At 42.9% G+C, this 16,221-nt stretch overlaps 1 protein-coding gene across 4 annotated transcripts in view; it reads left to right on the top strand.

The window, feature by feature from the left end:
- Window positions 1–286: 286 nt before the first annotated feature.
- The window catches only part of tnika (TRAF2 and NCK interacting kinase a), a 67,880-nt gene continuing 51,945 nt past the window's right edge, over window positions 287–16,221 (top strand). For all 4 annotated transcript variants that reach the window (XM_034111969.2, XM_034111970.2, XM_071207153.1 and 1 more), the window contains exon 1: window positions 287–347. The gene's annotated coding sequence lies outside the window, so the exon portion shown is untranslated. The remainder of the gene's footprint in view (window positions 348–16,221) is intronic.

Raw genomic sequence — 16,221 nt, forward strand, 5'->3', positions numbered from 1 at the left:
TCTCTTACATATCTGTAAAAAAAAATCTTAGCAATTCATTAAATCGCTTCATTCTGAATTAAATTGTTGGGCTGATCCATCGACTGATTTTTGACATCAATACCCACTTGTTCTTCTAAGAAAATAGACATATCATCCATATGAACACTGCTTTAATGTGATTCAACATACACTGTACTTGCTCTCAAATATTTGGAAACCTTTTTTTGTTGACTGTTTTAATCGCAAATTAATATTTGTATGCATCCTAATAATCCCACGGTTTCCCTTTGTCGTTTTAGGATCCTGCTGGCATCTTTGAGCTGGTAGAGCTGGTGGGAAATGGCACCTATGGGCAGGTGTACAAGGTAAGATACACACATAAACAGCCTTGACATTAGTCTGTCTTTTCCCTTCTTATCAGCTTCTGTTCATTCTTTCCAATATGCCAAAATTGAATAAAGGGTACTAGACATGTGCACTGTAACTGAAGGAAACAGAAAAGACAGGAGATAAAAGCAGAGCACGAGCTTGAGAGAAATGGAGCGAATGTAAGAGACTAAAAGGCAGGGAGGAGAAGCAGGAACTGGGGCACATTAAAGTGCTTTTAAGAGAATTTCCCCTGCTCCTTTTTCTCCACTTCCTCTCTTTTTCCCCTGCTTTATTTGAATTACTTTCCATAAGTAAGCAGGTTTATAATTCTTCCCTTCGAGATGAGGTATTTCAAGGGCAAGTGTTTCTGATACACAGGAAGCGCTTGTGCTCAGTGTCTGATGTTGTGACATTACTGTGGTTTAGGGTTTTAGCTGTCAGCTGGAGTCAGCTGTTTCCCCGCTGTCGTTTAAACACTATCTCTCCGTCCATGTCAGTGACTGAACTTCCTCTCCCCTCCATGATGGCCCGACGTTCTCTGGTCCTCACTTCCTTTTCCTGATTCTTCCCCTCCATCCTGCCGCTCTGCAGGATGTTGCGTCAGCCTGCACATGTTTGTTTAACCTGGAATAAACATGTGTGTGTTTAAATGTGTGTAGGTGTGGACGTGTGAAGTTCCTTGTCAGGGCAGGTACTTTATGAGTGTGAGATGGTGTCTAATGGAGTCGAGGTCAGGTGGTGATGGAGAGGAGCTGGTCTTGCAGCTGATTGGACAGAACGAAAGGTCAGGCCGAGGTGGGACATGCAACTCCAGGCTAGTAGAAGTAATCGTGTGTGTGTGTGTGTGTGTGTGTGTGTGTGTGTGTGTGTGTGTGTGTGTGTGTGTGTGTGTGTGTGTGTGTGTGTGTGTGTGTGTGTGTGTGTGTGTGTGTGTGTGTGTGTGTGTGTGTGTGGTGTGTGTGTGTGTGTGTGTGTGTGTGTGTGTGTGTGTGTGTGTGTGTGTGTGTGTGTGTGTGTGTGTGTGTGTGTGTGTGTGTGTGTGTGTGTGTGTGTGTGTGTGTGTGTGTGTGTGTGTGTGTGTGTGTGTGTGTGTGTGTGTGTGGTGAAAAATCACAAAAGGCATGGCGAACAGGAGAGTTATGTGTATCCGTGTATTGCTGACTCGGCTGTCTTGGTGAAAGTCACGGCTCATTTGCTGGCTGACATTCAGCCGGTCTGTTCCTATACGTTACCGTGGCAGCGGCTAGTCGGGTCTGTGGTCCGTCCAGCTGCTGCACGCTGGCTTGTGATTGGGTGTCACTCTGTGGGAAATACTCAACAGTCTGGACTGAAGTTGATTTTGTTACAGCCGTAGATTGACAGATCCATTTGACAAGATAACAAGATGTGTACACCTATAAAGTTTTCAATATATGAATTAGAATTGGAGATCATTAACATAATTTGATCGTGCTAGATTATTTATATTTAAAGTTGTCCTGAGGTGCTAAATATTATTAACTGTTAGGTAAGATTTGTTGCACGTATTCTAAATGTCATGGTCGTACATTTCACAGTAAAACAGTAGAACTGAATTTGTTGACAAATAATGTAACCACAACTGTTTTCATAAGGGGAAAAGGAAATACACTCCAGTGGTTGAGATGGGCCCCAGGGCACTCTGTAATGACAGGCTGGAGAGGACGCTAGTTTGTAGTTATTGAGCGCTGGCATACCATCGTTTTGTCTAATCACACGATCACATACAGACTTTTGGTCTTATGGGGAAACCAGATTCAGAAGGTTTGTTGTTTCTGTTGTTCAGACAAACAAGCAAAATATTCAGTTTTAAACTACGCTCTGACATTTTTTAGATCAAATATTTATTTGAGGACATTAATCATCGAATTAATCAATATTTAAAGAGTAGTTCTAATAGAAATATAAGTTGTTGTTAACATGCTTTGTAATGCTTACTCTCGAATATTAGCCCTTCAATGCTTTGGAAGGAAATACAGAAGTAAATCCGGGAAATATTGGATTCATCCGTTCAGATAAGAGCCAGTCACTTGAGTCAAAATGCCATCTATTTTAAATTCCTCATACTGCCGAGGCAGCCGCCTGAAGAGGATCCTCTTCTTGTGAGCAGGTGAATCTCTGAGTCACTGAGATGATAAATTAACCTTTAGCCCGGTGAGTATTAGTGAGACGGAATTGCTCCGGCTCTCCGAGGGCCATTTTTAGCCACTTGTTATATCAGAAAAACAACATGTGGGAATACAATCAATACTATATATATATAGCTGCTGACTGCTAGTATCCCTATCTGGATCAATGTGTGCTGCAGAGTGAACACAGGTAGAGTTTCAGGAGTCAGGCTGTTTTTTTATTCCAAAAAGAAAGTCAATTTGCTTTGTGGCCAGGAGCCAGATTGTTCTGATGTGTCTGTGATCAAACACTGCATGTAGACACGTTTTGCCTCGTGTCTGCCGCAGCAGTTTAGACCAATTATCAAGATACAAAAGTGCGGCAGTGGCTCAGTCAGTAGGGGCTTGGACTGTGAGCCGTTGGGTCGCCGGTTCAAGTCCCCGACCAGACCTAAATATGGAGTGTGGACTGCTACTTGGAGAGGTCCTAGTTCACCTCCTGCCCTGCCGTGGTGCCCTTGAGTATGGCACTGGATACCCCCCCCTCACTCCCATTGCTCCCTGGGCGCTGTACAATAGCTGCCCACTGCTCCTACTAGACTCCTGGTACTCCTGGTACTGTGTGTGTGCTGTGTGCTCTGCATGTGACCATTAAAGAGGGTTTCGTCCCTCCTATTCTATTCTATTCCAAAATTCGTCTATTCAAGCTTCTACTTATTTGTTCCAAGCTTCTCCTTTAAAAAAAAAAAAATCAATGTTATTAGTTAAAGTCCCAACTTCAACGTTACTGTTTTTTTAATTCACTGAAACTAAATGATTCATTTATTTGGCTGGACACATTTAGGCTTCACTCGGGCTTATTAAAAAGGTACTAAGTCTATTGGATGAAGTGAAAAATGCATCAGGTAAAAGCTAAGAACCTCCAGCTGACATCTTTTAGCTTAACATCCTCAAATCAGAGACTTTGGTGTTTTCCCTGCAACAAAAACATGACCGTAAGACCAGTCCTCTGCATTCTGCCGCAGTAGCTTTTACTCAGTGTACTGTGGGTAATGAAGCCAGAGATATGTAGGTTTAAGTGTACCCATGCATGCGTCCTTTTGTGTGTTGGGGATAGTAATGGCCGGTAGTACTGTGTTTTATGTCGTAGTTAAAGGGCCAGTATGTGCTGCAGTTCTGTGTGTCTGGGAATAGGCGATAACAGGTTTATCAACACTTCCATTACCCCATCTAGTTAAATGATACAGATCTGCCCCGTCCTCTCTCTCCATCCCTCGTCTTTTCCCTCACGCACATCCAACACCTCGTCTCAATTAAAACACGTCTTGAAAAGTTGTCCCGGGTTGTTTTTATTTGTTGCAATTTCTCTGTCGGCAAAAAAGACTTTGTCCAAGAACAGTGATAGATGAGTAGCTGCAGCGAAAAGATAATTTTAGCCCGTCTTCTCCGTTCTCATCTTACATCTCCATGGCTTGCTTTTTCCCCGCTGTTTAATCATCCCCATGACTTCATCACTCCTCGCTCTTCTTGTTATCAATATGTAATTACGTTTTTCTTCTCTTTTCTCTTGTTTTTTTGTGCTGAAACTTTCCTGGGCGCGCTGTACTTAAGGGATCAGCCTTTGCCTACAGTATACGTATATATAGCTTCTACTGGCTGCTCTAAAAGGGCCATAAATAGAGAACACGGGTAATGCTGAATAATTAAACACATTCTCTCTCCACTCGTCTCCCTATTCGTCATCCCCTCTCTGCGTTAGCTTCCTTCTCGTCTCCTACACTTGTCTCTCTCTCTCTCTCTCATCATCTCACTCACTCATCGGGATTTCCTTCCTTTACTCTGCCACGTCTCTGTCCTCCACTCTCATATCTCCAGGCCTCCCTCCTTCCCCGACATTTGATTTTATCCTGCTTCAGTTCTGTACTGTCTCCCTCTTCTTTCTTATGCTTGTGAATATTTTATGTGGCTTTTGGGAATTAGAGTTCTCTGAATTGAGGAAGCTCTTCGCCTCGCAGGGGCGGGAAAAACATCCTCCCCTCGCTAGCCGATAGAGAGGCGAAGTCCCTCCCGGGGGACAATTATGTATTGAAGTCAATGGGGAGAGAAAGATTATCTTTCGATCCCGTTTGAATTGTGCCACGAATTACACATATGATGTTTGTCCATTTAAAAGATAAGTTTGCAAGTCAAGAAAATCTAAATGTGTCGTAAAACTGTGAAGTAACACTTTTTGTGTGAAACCGCTCAATGAACTACATCTCCCATCTCGCACCACACACCAAGACGGCCGTCACGTTGAAACATTTCACTTCTTTCTTTCAGAACGAGGCGAAAAGTAAGTCTGGACACGTTGAGAGCTGCACACACACACAAGGGGAGTTAGTCGGTTCGTGAGAGCCAGCATGCGGGACCGGGACTCTGGGATTTGTAGTCTTTCTAGTTGCATATTTTTCATAGTCTTGTATTTCAACAGTTTTATGACAAACTGTGACTTTTTTGACTTGGAAATTATTTTTTAAGATTGACAAACATCATGTGTGTAACTCGGGGCACAATTCAAACGGGATCGAAAGATAATCTTTCTCTCTCCATCGACTTCAATACATACTTTTTCAGAAATAAGGTCCCATGGGGCGGAAGTAGATGGGCGAACACTCACTAATGACTGACAGGACAACTTATCGACTGACAGACTTATTGATTGGCTAATTGATTAATCGAGGCTCCTCTTCATTCCCGAGGGATAAGTCATTTTTCTCCGTGATGGATCCAAGGACAAATTTGAGAGGGCAACTAATCATATCTCACTCATAGGAACACTCACACATGCACAGGCACGTGAACGATGACACACTCGGCCTCATCGACTGTCTCCACGGGTCTTTCAGCGGCAAAACATTTCCTGTTATTGTGTGGGTTAGTGTGTGTGTGTGTGTGTGTGTGTGTGTGTGTGTGTGTGTGTGTGTGTGTGTGTGTGTGTGTGTGTGTGTGTGTGTGTGTGTGTGTGTGTGTGTGTGTGTGTGTGTGTGTGTGTGTGTGTGTGTGTGTGTGTGTGTGTGTGTGTGTGTGTGTGTGTGTGTGTGTGTGTGTGTGTGTGTGTGTGTGTGTGTGCTGTTCACATCCTTGAGTCTGTTGTCGCCATGCAGGGAGACAGAGGAGGAAAAAAAGAGGGAACCAATCTTCTTCTTTCTGATGACAGAACACATCCACTCTGCCTCTCTTCGTGGCCAAACAAAGTGCTCCTCGCTCTCTTTAAATATTCACCAGCCGCTCTGAGACACACACACAAAGCGACAGTTGGGGACCTGGGCCGTATGGGCTTTTATAAGCTCACCCACTGTGACAGCCTCTCTGTACAAAGAGCAGCTGTGTGCCTTCCATTTACTGTAGCGGAGTGTGTGTAACTAACCAGTGTGTGTGAACGAGCGTTTGAAGGAGCATGCTCTCACGTCTCTGTGTATGTTTGTTTCTTCTCAGGAGTGCGTGACTCTAGCGCCTGAGAAAGTCATATGATAAACCACAATATGAAAAACATGCAGTTTGCGACTTTCGATGTCATGATAATCTTGTTACCGTGGAAATCCAGGAGATCAGGATGTAAGCGCAATAAAAGGGAAAGATAAGATCAGGAATATGGTTCAAATAAATGTTTTATATTTTATATCTTTCTCTTTTTCTCTTCCTCGGTCACTTTATCGCTTGAACCTCCATTTTATTTTTATTTTAGCTGCGCCCCGGCTCACCTCTCCTCCTCCCTCCTCTGGCCTCTTTAAGAACCGAATATAACTTCAAAGTAGTTTTTTTTATCTGCCTTATCTGCTGGAAGTCACACTGCAAAGGACTGTGGGACACACACACACACACACACACACACACACACACACACACACACACACACACACACACACACACACACACACACACACACACACACACACACACACACACACACACACACACACACACACACACACACACACACACACACACACACGAAGCAGCATGAAGTGTTAAAGCCTGGCATAAAAGACTCCGAAACAAGGATAGAAGAAATAGTGACGACATGTATTCCTCTTTGTTTGATGTTCCTCCTCCAGCGAGTGTTTCTCAGCACGACAGAAGACGAGTGTAGAGTGTATCTCTTTGAAAGTACTCAGTGATCATACTCAAATGGGAGCTTCACAAAGATTTGGCATAACATTGTGTAGTGTTATTTCCTGTGTTAGTTACTCTTCGCCTGACTCTTTAAAATGGTTAACCCTTCCATCACAGAGTTGCCCAGGACAACGGTTCACTGCTATCCTGAACTTGCCCAGCTTTGCTTGTACAGTTAGTAATAACCGGGGTTGGGTTGTGACGGAATACATGTAACGGCGTTACGTAATCAGAATACAAAAATCAAGTAACTGCATTCAGCTCGCGTTACATTTGAAAAACGAGTAATCTGATTACAGTTACTTTCGTAAACCTGAAGTGAATACATTTTGGATTACTTATTGGAATTATTGATGGAAAGATTTCCTCACAACATTTAATATTCATTATTAAAGGTACAGCCGAATCATCACAGCGCACAAACACTTTTACCGCCGCAGATGGACCAAAAAAGGAGAGAAAAAAATGTGCGGGTCCGCTCAGTGAAACAATAACAACGAAACGTGGAGGAACAAAAGTCTGCGTTTAAGTCGTGTGTGTAGAGGTGTGTGTGGTTAAAACACATCAGCCTGCGGTCACTCTTTTGCCTTATGATTCTGAAGGTAAACACAGCGAAGCCGGTGCGTGAAAGGCACTGCACGCTCGTCTTCTGAGTTAACCCTCCCGCTGCCTCCTGGTGCTGCAGAGATTTCATGAAGTGAAGCAGGTGTTCCTTCTATAAAACAGCTGTGGGCAGCAGATACTGTGAGAGTCACGGACATGAATTCATAGATCAAGGCAGACTGGTGCACAGAGTCTCCTGTTTTGCCGATCCGGTGCTTAAACTATAGCTCTACACCCCTGGCCGAAATGTCCTTAAAATGAAGTCCGAGTTCGACATTTTAATTAATATCCTGCCAACACTGGCAGGACAGAAGGCGACACGCCCGTTCTAAGCCGTGTTCCTCACTCCTCACATCCCAAGCTGCATCCCCAAAACGTGTATTATGTTGTTGCATCGTTTCAAAGGTTATGTTTCAGTTGTGCTCTTGATACGCCATTAAAACAGTAAAAACACGTTAATTTTCCTTTTGCTTTTGTGTCTCCTGTTCACCAAAACATACCCATCTGTGATGGAAAAAGAAAGCAATCCAAAAGTAATCTAAAAGTAATCTGCTTATCTTTCTTACAGTGCAGACGCTTTTCTGCTTGCTCCTGCCTCTGCTTACTTTTTATGCTGATTTTCCTATTCTTATTCTCTGAAAACTTCGAGCAGCGGCTCCTGGACATTAACCTATCACTGGGACAGTTCATCTTCGTAAATAGACGGAGGTTTTCAGCCATATTTCAACATTTTTTCGGCGACCCCAGTCTTACAGTAGCGTGGCCTAGCAACAGCTAAAGCCTGGTAGGCTACTGCATGCTATTTAGCTTAAGCTAGTTGGTAGAAAAATGCCTCCGTTCTCTACAGATGACTTCCACAAACTTCTACAGAAGATGGCCGTGCTGGAAATGAAAATGCAACGGCTGGAAGTTAACGTGGAAGTGAATGGACTATGTTGTGGGAATGACACCACTTTACCAGTGTTGAAAAATAATGGACAAAGGCATGCTAACTCACAGCTAGTTAGCAGCTACAAGGATTCCAAGGAACAGGAGGGCTGTGTACCGGGTCATAAATCTACAAGTGGTGGTCCTCCCTGGAACTCTCTGGGTGCAAAGCCTAAGAGTAAATCATTTCCATGGGATTTGGGAGGAAGGATAACGGGCAGAGCCCAACACTCTGAAATATGTGATGCGACCGGCTGGCCTGCATTGTTATCACCCAAGAGGAGCGCCTCTTCAACCCCTAAACAGCAGTGGACAGCTGCTAAAGGGAGAATTACAAAAAATCCTCCTAAACCACCAAGTGTGCCAATCCAGAACAGATACGCTCCGCTGACCGAGAGCCGGAGATCTCTTTCTGATGACCTGGATAACCCGTCCTCCTCACACAGCAGGGTAAGGACCAATAGCTACTCCAAAAGTAAAAGGCTAGAGGGAAAGCTAACGACTGGGCCTGAAACTCTGATTGTGGGTGACTCTGCTGTAAGAGATGTAAAAGGTCTGTGTAATAAGAACAACACCAAAGTACTCTATTTTCCCAAGGATACAGTCTCTGACTTGGCTGAGAAGATCCTGCATATTGGGGCTGAACATCCGACTGTGAAGAATGTGGTTCTACATATTGGAACAAATGATGTTGTGAAACAAGAGTCAGAAGTGCTGAAAAAAGACTTTAAATGTCTGTTGGAAACTGCCAGCTCTCTAAATGCAGAGGTGTTCATCAGTGGCCCTCTACCGCCAGTCAGAAGAGGAGTGGAGAGATTCAGCAGATTGTTTGCACTGAACACCTGGCTTTCAACTGTCTGTACTGACCATTCTGTGCATTTTATTGACAATTTTAACTTTTTCTGGGACCGCAGACATCTTTTCAAGGCAAATGGAGTTTGCCTGAACAAGTCAGGAGTGAAATTGTTTATCTCTAACATATTCAACTGCCTGCGTCATCAATCTGTTCCCTCTGCCAAGGACAAGCGGCAAGAGGAATCAAAACAGGAGAAAGACACAACACATCGCGCAGAAAACCCTGAAGAAGTATCACTGCACCCGCCTGAGGAATGTTCTGATTATGGGAGACATATGAGACACATGGAGGAGTCCCCACCGCCCGTCACCCCCCCCCCCCCTGTCAACGCCTTTGAGGATACTCCGTTCACCCTTTCGCCCTCGCCCACCCTCCTGGAGATCGTGGAACACAAGAAGGAGATACAGAGGGCTGGCACCGATTCCTTCCTGGATTTCAAAGACCAGACTAAGGCGATACGCAGGGCTGGCAGCATGTCCTTTACCCCCGCTCCTCAACGACGCCCACCAAAATCACCAAAGCAGAGACGTGCACCATCTCCCCCGGCTTCATCACCATGCCTACCACAATCAACCAAACCAAAACAATCTGCAAACTGATATCTGCTGGGTCCAGGCTCAAGGGCGTATGGCACTCTCAACTCTTTCCAGGACATGCCCGGGCCCTGCCTGCCAGTAGCTTTGCCGATATCTGTGTTGATAGGTAATAAATTAAGAGCGGTGAATGATCTTAGATACAGGAAGCACTCAAACGTTTGTGTGAGTTTATCTAATTTAGCAGTGATTCCATGTCAGCCACAGCTTGTTACAAAAAACATGACTGATAGTGTGTTTAACGAACTTAAACTAGCTTTATTAAATGTCAGGTCTTTGGCAGGAAAAACATTTTTAATCAATGATTTTATCACTGAGCACAATCTTGATTTTATGTTTTTAACAGAAACTTGGATTGAACAAAATAACAGTGCAGCTGTTCTTATCGAATCAACCCCTCCCAACTTTAGTTTTATGAGTCAGGAAAGAATGCATAAGAAAGGGGGTGGAGTTGCTATTCTGTTCAATGATTCCCTTCAATGCAGGAAGACATCGTATAGAAACTTTGATTCTTTTGAATATGTGGCCCTTCAGCTGAAATGCTCCTCTCGAGCTCTGTTCCTAAATATCTATAGGCCACCCAAATACTCTGCAAGCTTTTTTGATGACTTTACTGAACTGCTGTCTATAGTGTGTATTGACTTTGACCGTCTAGTCATTGTTGGTGATTTTAACATCCATGTTGACAACCCCCAGGACAGAGGGGCTAAAGAACTGTTTTGTGTTCTTGATAGCTATGGACTGACTCAGCATGTGACGGATCCCACGCACAATAAGGGGCACACTCTGGACTTAATTATCTCAAAGGGTCTGAATATCTCTAAGGTTGTGGTGACTGATGTTGCACTCTCTGACCATTCCTGTGTTTCCTTTGAGAGCTCTATTTCTGTTCACACAAGTGTTCAAAAAGAGGTAACCACAAAGCGATGTTTAACTGAACACACTAGGGAAATGTTTACTCAGAATTTTTCTTCCACACTTGCCCCTGCTAACACCTCAGTAAATGAGCTAGTAGATCATTTTAATTCAAAAATTAAAAATGTTATAGATGCCATTGCTCCAATTAAGGTAAAGGAAGTGACTGGGAAGAAAATATCTCCATGGAGAAAGGCCATGACTGTTAAAACAGAAAAAAGAGAATGTCGAAAAGCTGAACGCAGGTGGCGAAAAACAAATCTCCAGGTTCACTTTGACATTTATAAAGAGAGACTTGGCCTTTATAATTTGGAATTGAAAAACGCACGACAATCATTCTTCTCTGACATCATTACCAAAAACAAAAACAACGCACGTGCCTTGTTTGCTACCGTCGACAGACTAACTAACCCCCCAGTGTCAGTAGCCTCTGAATTTCTATCCACCAGGGCGTGCAATGATTTTGCCTCCTTTTTCACTGACAAAATTCAGAAAATCAGACAAGCAGTCAGTGCCTCTGCATCAGGAACAGCAAATGTGTTGTCTCTGTGTCCACTTAACATCAATTCAAACACCATGACACAATTCCATCAGATTAATGATAAAAACCTGGAGGACATTATACAACTTCTGAAATCCTCCTCCTGCTGGCTTGATATTATTCCAACAGGATTTTTCAAAGATGTTTTGCCTTGCATGGCCTCAGAACTACTTCATATAGTAAACAAATCTCTTCACTCAGGTATTTTTCCACAGGCCCTGAAAACTGCAGTCATTAAACCGCTCTTAAAAAAGAATAATCTAGATGCTTCAGTAATGAACAATTACAGGCCCATATCAAACCTGCCATTTCTAGGTAAGATCATTGAAAAAGTTGTTTTTCAACAGTTGAGTAATTTCTTGCATTTAAATGGTTGTTTCGATGTGTTCCAGTCAGGCTTTCGTCCAAACCACAGCACTGAGACTGCTCTTGTAAAGGTCTTTAACGACATCCACTTAAACACAGACAGTGGCAGAACTTCAGTGTTAGTATTATTAGATCTCAGTGCTGCGTTTGACACTGTTGACCACAGCATATTACTAGACCGACTGGAAAACTGGGTGGGACTTTCGGAAACAGTTCTAAATTGGTTTAAATCCTACTTAAAGGACAGAAACAACTTTGTTTCTATCGGTAAATACACATCTGAGTTGACAAATATGACATGTGGGGTTCCTCAAGGCTCCATCTTGGGGCCTCTTCTCTTTAACATCTACATGCTACCACTGGCTCAGATAATGAAGAACAACAAAATAAGTTACCATAGCTATGCAGATGACACACAAATCTATGTAACAATTTTACCAGGAGACTATGCTCCAATTCAAACACTGAGTAAGTGCATTGAACAAATCAATGACTGGATGTGTCAGAACTTTCTCCAATTAAACAAAGATAAAACTGAGGTAATGGTTTTTGGAGCCAAGGCAGAACGTTTAAAAGTTAGCGCTGAGCTTCAGTGTGCAATGTTCAAAACAACAGATAAAGCCAGAAATCTAGGTGTAGTCATGGACTCTGACCTGAGTTTCAACAGTCACATTAAAACAGTTACTAAATCAGCCTACTATCACCTAAAGAACATATCTAGGATTAAAAGACTAATGTCACAGCAGGATTTGGAAAAACTTGTCCATGCCTTTATCTTCAGTAGACTCGACTACTGCAATGGTGTCTTCACAGGTCTCATTACAAAATCTATTAGGAAGCTGCAGCTGATTCAGAACGCCGCTGCTCGAGTCCTCACTAACACTAAGAAAGTGGATCACATCACTCCTGTTCTGAAGTCTTTACACTGGCTTCCTGTGTGTCAAAGAATAGATTTCAAAATACTGCTGCTGGTTTATAAAGCACTGAATGGTTTAGGCCCAAAATACATTACTGACCTCCTGCTAAACTATGAACCATCCAGATCTCTCAGGTCTTCAGGGACTGGTCAGCTTTCTGTCCCCAGAGTCAGAACTAAACATGGTAAAGCAGCATTCAGTTATTATGCTCCAAATATCTGGAACAAACTCCCAGAAACCTGCAGGTCCGCTGCAACTCTGACTACTTTTAAATCCAGGCTGAAGACTTTTCTTTTTGTCGCTGCTTTTATTTGAACTATTCATATCTTAAACTGCACTGTAACTTTTATCCATCTACTTTTTCTTGTAATGTTTAATTGAACTATTTATATTTTAGACTGCACTGTAACTTTTATCCATGTATTTTTTTCTTAATGTTTATTTGATTAGCTTTTCTTTTTTAATGCTTAATGTCTTTTTTTGTAAAGCACTTTGAATTGCCTTGCGTTGAAAAGTGCTCTATAAATAAACTTGCCTTGCCTTGCCTTGATTACGTTTTAAGACACGTAACTGTAACTGTATTCGGATTACTTTCTGAGCCATGTATTCAGTAATCAGTAACTGATTACATTTACAAAGTAACCCTCCCAACCCTATAACATGTATTAGTTATACACTACCCTTTTCCACTATCTAATGCTGTTGATACAACAGTACTGCAATAAATCTGGGTTTATATATTGTATAATGTTTTGTTATACCGTATCGTTCTACTGTATCATTTTGAAAGATGTAGTTAGGGGTGCTGTTAAGATGTATTGCAACTGTTGGGAAAATACTGAATGATATTTTTCGAACACAACATACAGTTTTCTTCCCAACGCCTCTCTAATGGTGTTATAATGTCGCTACAATGGCACTCAAAGAGCTCAGACCTTCCCCGAAGCCTATAATGCATTCCCATGCTTCTCAGATGGTCCCATTCTCGAGTTGGGAAGGTGCTTCTCTGACTTCATGAGCTTTAAGTTGTTATTTGGAAACAACATGGATGCCACAGAGAAGATTTGTTGTATGCACTATTAATTAATAATATGTTCATATCGGTTTATGGGTTGTTGTTCAGATTTAATGGAGAGTATTTATCCAGTTGGGAAATCGTCTTCCCAATTATTGCAACATCCCATTAATGCCGCACCATTGCCCCATCTCGCAATATCAAAGTAACTGAAACATAATTGGTGTGTGTGCTGTAATTCAGATATGGTCCAAAATGTAATTGGTTCTTCCTTGGCCCATGCTACATAATTCCACCAGGTTCATGAAAAATCAGGTCAGTTGTTTTTTCATAATCCTGTTGACAGACAAGCCGAGCTAAAAACTCCCTGACAGAATAATGACGGTAGAAAGAGCTAAAATGGTACCTTGGTTCCGGTGTTACAGGCGCCCAACCATTATATTGTCTTTTTTGTATTTATTATTTTCCTTTAAAATTATTGGAGACAGAAACTCACAATAATCTCAAAGTGTATTGTCTTCCACTCCACAATGGGTTGTAATAAATCTCATTTCAGTTAAATTCTACTTGAGCCCCGATATATTCACAGCTACTTTATGTTAGGGCTGCTCGATTATGGCAAAAATCATAATCTCGATTATTTGGATTTGGATTATTCATTGACTTTGAAAAGATCCATTTATTGGAGAGAAAAAATGTGAACAGTATGTTTTTAACAGTTGATTACCCTGAACTTTAAGTATAATTGGCGGTGGTGGCGAAGTCGATAGGGACTTGGCAACTGGAAGGTCACCAGTTCAAGTCCCAGCAAGACCAAGTGCTACCGAGGCACCGTTCCCCACACTGCTCCCCGGGCGCCGTTCAAAATGGCAGCCCACTGCTCCTAACACAGGATGGGTAAAATGCAAGGAAACAATTTCCCCACGGGGATTAATAAAAGTCCATTTTATCTTATCTTAATTCAACTGAAAAACCAAAAAAAAAAGAAAGAAAAAAGTAAAAATTATCGTTTTATTTCGATTACACGTTGTTTTCGTAATCGTTGCAAGCCATAATCGTAATCGCCATTAAAATACGATGAATTGAGCAGCCCTACTTTATGTATATATATTTATACAGTAAAAATTCCCAAGAATGCACCCATTTGTGTCTTACCGTTGGCATCAACACCTCAGTGGTACGTTCTGCACGAAGGGAGTACATTACTCATTCAGCCGCCGCTGGAGACCAGAGGCCAGTCACGCTTGCTGCATCAGTAAATTGCAGTTAGCGTGATGTAAAGGAATAAAGAATGGAGTTCTATACGGTAACATAGGTGCTAATGGGATCTCAGAAGGTCTCCTGGGAGCGTCTGCAGGCTATCGGGCTCCGTATGGTTGGTGTTTAATTGCGTGTACAATAAGTGCATGTTGCCCTACAGTGCATTGTAGCAGTTGTTTACAGTTTGACACCATGTCACTGCCCCTCTTTATTGCTGTATTGTTTGTGTTTGCCCTCACACCCTGACTCAAACACACACACACACTTCCATCTCCTCTGTCCTCATTATGAGTGAACCGCGTCCGAGGCAAATGCTGCTTGTTACCGTGGGAACAGCAGATGTGCTCGTTCCAGCCAGATGCAGCGACTCACACACTCACGCTGACTCACACCTGGCAGTGTGTTCATTAGCCTACATTATCGCTCTGTCTTCCCCCAAGGCCACATGCCCCACTTACCCACAATGCACTCCTTCCACCTATACCAGGGTCAATTAGCCATGCTTGATGTCAATTGCAATCTCTCTCTCTCTCTCTCCGTTTGTCTGTTTTCTTTCTACTTCAGACAGTCAGGTCCCCTTCTCTTTAATTGATAGCGTGCGCTGTTCAGAGCTATTGAGCCAAGGTTTATTCTCCCATCATGTGAATCACTGCCCATTAATACTTAAATCAATAGCCTATACAAGCTCTGACTCTACAGCGTCTTTTCAGAGCCTCCTTATTTTCATTTACCTTCCCTGCCCTTGTTCGTCTGAGCGGCTTCTTTTATTCATGTTTTGTGTTTACCTTGTCCTCGGCCTCGCTCATCTGTTTCTCCCTCACCTCCACTCCGAGCAGTAAATCAGCTCGGCTGTTCCTTTGACCTCCAGAGCCGCCGGAGCGTGATGCCGATGTGCTGAACCTGCTGCTTTGCCTCCTCCACGCAACCCCCCCCCCTCCTCTCTTGTTGTGTTCCCCCACTCATGCACACTCACCCACTCTCTGTCTTTTTCCACTTGTGTATCAGCTTCCTCTGCCGATGTTGTCGTCGCAGGGTTTCGTTGTCTTCCGTCTGTCTGTCTGTGGTGATTCTGAGTTGAGCAGACAGTTTGATTTCTGAGATAAGTGGGTGATTGGGCGGGTCAGTGGCTAACAGAGTGAATTACTCGGTAAGTGCATTAGAGAGTTAACCTGTGTAAATGAGCTAGTGAATCACTTATGATGTTACTTTGTGGCCACTCTGTTGTTGAGACAGTTTTACTGGGTCACGCATCTGTTTAGATTCGAACGGCATCAAGCTGAAAAGCGTCGTTAGTCCACAGTTCATCTGTTTATGTTTCACTCAATCTGGGTCAGCCTCAAATGCCTTCCATAAATAAGCATTGGACACACACACACACACACACACACACACACACACACACACACACACACACACACACACACACACACACACACACACACACACACACACACACACACACACACACACACACACACACACACACACACGTCCGTCCATCCAGCGAGTAGTTATCCTGTTAGTGTTGATTTATGTCCGTCACATCAAAGGCTGTATAAGCATGAGGAGAAGCTTTCTCTGTTTCCTGACCGTACA

Source organism: Pseudochaenichthys georgianus, chromosome 22 (genome assembly GCF_902827115.2).
Source record: "Pseudochaenichthys georgianus chromosome 22, fPseGeo1.2, whole genome shotgun sequence".
NCBI classification, from domain to species: Eukaryota; Metazoa; Chordata; class Actinopteri; order Perciformes; family Channichthyidae; genus Pseudochaenichthys; species Pseudochaenichthys georgianus.